The sequence below is a fragment of the Macrobrachium rosenbergii genome, chromosome 11, assembly GCF_040412425.1.
Source record: "Macrobrachium rosenbergii isolate ZJJX-2024 chromosome 11, ASM4041242v1, whole genome shotgun sequence".
Taxonomy (NCBI): domain Eukaryota; kingdom Metazoa; phylum Arthropoda; class Malacostraca; order Decapoda; family Palaemonidae; genus Macrobrachium; species Macrobrachium rosenbergii.
Genome location: NC_089751.1, coordinates 41,538,117 through 41,543,116, shown reverse-complemented (window position 1 = coordinate 41,543,116; position 5,000 = coordinate 41,538,117). Strand labels below are relative to the sequence as shown.

The 5,000-nt window shown below is 37.2% G+C and overlaps 1 protein-coding gene across 2 annotated transcripts in view; it reads left to right on the top strand.

The window, feature by feature from the left end:
* The window catches only part of LOC136843365 (peroxidase-like), an 80,250-nt gene that overhangs the window by 19,548 nt on the left and 55,702 nt on the right, over window positions 1-5,000 (top strand). Inside the window, exon 1 of one of the 2 annotated variants that reach the window (XM_067111709.1) lies at window positions 3,479-3,560. The exons of the other annotated variant lie outside the window; for it this stretch is intronic. The gene's annotated coding sequence lies outside the window, so the exon portion shown is untranslated. Of the gene's footprint in view, window positions 1-3,478; window positions 3,561-5,000 lie in introns of those variants that run through there. 2 annotated transcript variants of the gene reach the window in all.

Below are 5,000 nucleotides of genomic sequence, written 5' to 3'. Positions count from 1 at the left end.
GTAGTAGGAACTCAAACAGTGTCCTCACCTGCATACCAAATGAACCTGGTATCCCTGGATACTGCGCATTTCAGGCCACTAAGAGTCCACTAAGCAAGGGCTTGGTCTCGGCTTGTGACTGGATGAAAACCGAGCTTCAGATCTCCCTGCAAAAGTTTTTTAAGTTCGTAGATTAAATCAGACTTACATGCAAAAACAAATATATTTATGACAATGGCGACTAAAATAAATTTCTGATAAACTTCAAAGTTCAAAAAAATAACTATCTTGGTTGTCTGACTTATAAATAGCATTTTGTTTGAGAGAGGAAGAGAGAGATACTTCGAGAGGTGACTGTGGTGAATAAATTTGACAAGCCTGTCTATTTGTAAAGTAATTTTTTTTTCGCGCTCGAAAAAACTTTCGAAATTTGCTTTAAATTGAGGGCCTTCACAAACGATATGTAACCGGTAATTAGAGCCATATATTTTTAGGACCAACGTGAATGCAAAATGTACAAAAAGAAGATGTTTCGAATATTCTTTTTCTTCTTTACCCAGTTAGGAGCCTCCACGGTTGACAGAAAACGAAAACCATTTTCATGGGAGACCCCACCAATTTCGTGAACTCCAACTTTACTCATATATCATAGTCGGAAATGTTACCGTCTGCTTGAAGCGCGGCATTTGCCGAAGTTTGGGTCGCCGAAAACTGCAACTTCATAATTTGTTGCCTGGAACGGCGTCCAGAGTTGACAGTGATAGAAATAAGGTCTAATGACATAACAGAGCGATTTGAAATGATGGCTTTCAAACTCTTCCTGGTTACTATAGTTGAAACAGAGAAGTAAAATTACTGATAAAAATCTTATCGTTTGATAACTGACCGCCAGAACTATTTAAATTAAAGGCTGGAAGTCGAGTTAAATTCAGATTTAGTGAGAAATGAAGTGAACCAAAAACGTTTAGCCAGGTTTGATACTTCGGTAGAAACTAAAACTGGCTTCATATGTTATGCTTTTCATAGAGATCTGAATACGGTTCGAATCATGAACGTTTCACAGTAAAATTCAGGTGCATTTAAAACTTCTTAATTTTTTACTTAGTTATTTACGTTCTTTCATCATAGAAGTCGGGAGCAAAAAGTATCCTACTATCAAAATCAATTTTATAAAGAAATTAAAATGAGGAAAAAATTACTCCCTTTTTATACAGGAAAACTTATAAAATTCTGCAAATTTCTTTACTTCTCGAAAAACAAAAATTATAGGAAAAACATATTGGATTAAGCCGTAGCATCATGGATAATCAAGTAAGAATGAAATATCAACTGATATGAAAACTTTTTATAAAAAAATTGACAAATAAAGAGAGAAATTGACAAGAGAGAGAGAGAGAGAGAGAGAGAGAGAGAGAGAGAGAGTCGTTGTCGTTAAAGTATTAGTCAAAAAGGTTTCTACTCAATTAGTTTAAAAGTAAAAGAAAGGGCTTTGTCGTCTTGATGAAAAAGATGTTATTTGGGAAACGTTCTTGTGCTTCATCGTAGAGATAAGGGGAGAGAGAGCTATTGGTAACTGCTAATGTGTATGAGAGAGAGAGAGAGAGAGAGAGAGAGAGAGAGAGAGAGAGAGAGAGAGAGAGAGAGAGAGAGTAGCAAATAAACTGAATACTCCATTTCTTTGTCTGTGACTGAAAATTAATTAGCCAAGTTCTGTCAGTGAAATGGAATCTACAGATGATGGAAGACGAACCTTTTGTCTGTTTACACATGGAATCCACAGAGAAAAATGAAGTGAGAGAGAGAGAGAGAGAGAGAGAGAGAGAGAGAGAGAGAGAGAGAGAGAGAGAGAGAGAGAGAAGCAAATCTATAATAAACATTTCCCATGCAAAAATCATTCCCCACACTTGCAAAGAAACACCCTTGACTTCAACCTTTTCACGTCACTCTTGAGTAAATGTCACACGACTTCGCCAATGGCTGAATCTTTATATAATTCTCCGACATTATAAATGACCTACAAACGAGTACAATACGGAATGGTTCTTAAAAACCTTACGAGAAATGCCGCCTTTTCAGTCTCACCAAAAAAAAAAAATGGGAAAGGGTTTAAACGTTCTGGAAGATCCACAGGTAAATTAACGAACAGTTAACAGAGGTAAGATCAGCAAGATCAAACGAACACAAAGGAAGTAAAAAGGTATTCATACCAAGAAATAACTTACAGACAAGCAGATTAGAAGCAGAGAAAAAGAAAGACCAAGCAGTTATGCAGAATAATGAATGACTCTTAAAAGAAATATTGATCAAATAGATCAGACAGACATTTAAAAAAAAAAAATTGAAAGAGAAAAACAGACACGAATACAGGTAGACTGATTTACAGACACTTAGAAAAAATACGCAGCAAACACTGACGAACAAATTGTACACCAATAATCGTATGATACTCAAAAATATGAAGATAATTAAAAAACAATTTAGATAGTAACAGGTGAGGAACAAAGAAAGTAAACAACCACGGGGTATTCATGAATGTAATTTTACATCCGCGTTTATGTTGTTTACAGAGTAAACAGCATCGCCCCCCACCCCCTGTGGTTATGGCTGGTGTCTAGATGAAACTTCCCACAGAAAAACTAGAACAGGGCGAGGTGAACAGTGAGGGCAACATATTTAAGACCACTTACAGGTTAGTCTTAAAATACGTTTTCAAAATAAAATCATGTAATGATTAAATGTACAACACATCAGAACTGTGAACAAATTTTCAGCTAAAGCACTAAAAGATAAGAAAACAGGCCGTTCATAACTAAGCTTCTATGCATTTCCTGATATAATACTATTCATCTTCGAGAAAATGTGATTTTCAATTCTTTTTAAAGACCTTGGTTGAAGAGGCAGTCTTCAAAATAGGAGGTTTGGCTCCCATGTCAGTAGTTATTTCTCTTAATAAGAGGAACAAAAGTAAACGACAGAGAGGAAGGGGTGGAGCATCCCTTCCTGCCCTTTGCCTCTTCTCCTCTTTCTCTCTCTCTCAACATAAATTGAGAGAGAGAGAGAGAGAGAGAGAGAGAGAGAGGAAAAGAAGCAAAGGACAGAGGCGGCTGAGAAAATAGAAGAGAGAGAGCGAGCGAGAGAGAGAGAGAGAGAGAGACATTAATAAACGCTGATGTTTTGTGTGTGTGTGTGTGTGTGTGTGTGAGTGAGAGAGAGAGAGAGAGAGAGAGAGAGAGAGAGAGAGCATTAGGAAACGTCGTCGCAGAACAAGATTAGAGTGAATAATAGCGACGCAGAGATACGAAAAGCATTCGTACACAATTTCGTAATTCGCTGAAGTGGCCTCCGTTCGTGAGCCGGGTCGTTGAGTAGCCCACAACCTGCGGGCCACCTTGCTGCGGGCTATCTAGGGTAGCCAGGATGGGGGCCACCATACCCCCGTACCCAACCCCCCCTGTAAAAACACAGACATTCCCGTGTCTGTTTGTGCATGCGCAGATTTGATTGTTGACTTTTCTCGCGTCTGTGTACATTGGACTATCATAATCTCTCCGAAGTTTGTATGTTAGTCTTAATATCTATTAGTAAGTAGATCTCACTTTTAAGTATTTAGCAATTTTGCTGGTTTAGTTGGTCGAATATTTTTCATTCTCAGGGCTCTGGACATTGAAGCACTTTGTGTCTAACTGTCGTTATTGTTATTATTGGTAAATAAGCAAGTTAATATACAACCAGATAAACAGAATATGTCAATTGATTTGCTTTCTCTCTCTCTTTATAAATATAAATATATATATATATATATATATATATATATATATATATATATATATATATATTATGTGTGTGATGTATATATATGTGTGTGTATGTATATATATACATGTGTGTGTATCTAGATAGATAGATAGATATCTCAGAAACCCACATCAGAATATGTCAATTGATTTGCTCTCTCTCTCTCTCTCTCTCTCTCTCTCTCTCTCTCTCTCTCTCTCTCTCTTTATAAATATATATATATATATATATATATATATTTATATATATTATATATATATATGTGTGTGTGTGTATATATACATGTGTATCTAGATAGATAGATAGATATCTCAGAGACCCACATCATGCCTCTCTTCACTTCCACATTATTACCTCCACTGACGGACTGCTAATATCAACGATGGCCTTTCCTGGCATAAGGCTGGCTTAATTTAGAAGCTACCAACCTCACGGACATCCCTGTTATGCTGGGTCTGTCTGGTGAAGTTCTTGCAAGTTTTTTTATATATATTTAATAACTGGTACCTTTAACATTTGGTTCCTCTCCTGTTTTCTTGGACCTTATGTCTGTTTGGCCGCGTTTATGAATGAGCTGCCACGTTAAATTACAATGTTAAATACTACAGTGCAGTTTTAATCGGTAGATTTTTCGCATGTACGTATGATTAATTTTATGGGATGCCTCTAGAAGCTATCAGCTTCGGTTCACACCAACCTTCTTGAGATGAGGCTGCCAGCCTTACTCTTCTCTGCCAAGGTCACCACATGTCACAATGGACTAATTACCAGGTGCATATTTTACTGCTTAGGTCAACTGAAAACCATTGGACTAAACGGAATGTGCCTGGAGTGTTCCGGCTTGCTCAGAAATCGAATCCGGGACCTCTTGCAGGTGAAGTGAACTCCAAAGTGCTGTTTGTATAAGCGCTTTTGAATGTGAAGGCGTAGTCGTTTATGAAAATACGTGAGTCTTGTACAGATGTCTGCGAATAAAAACCGCATTTTCAGTTAGATAAGAACAAAAAAAGGCCAACATTTTTCATCCATCTGTACCGTTATTTACAGAACCAGACAGAAGGCAAATAAATAAAATGAGAATATTATTCTCTCTTCGAAAAAGAACTGGAAAACCACTCCGGGAGTATCATCCTGGAAATGAATTTCAGAGCTGATTTTCTGAAACATTTCGTAACTTTATTGAAAATCTCTTCTCCCCCAACCACTCTTCCCCCTTCGGCGTGGCA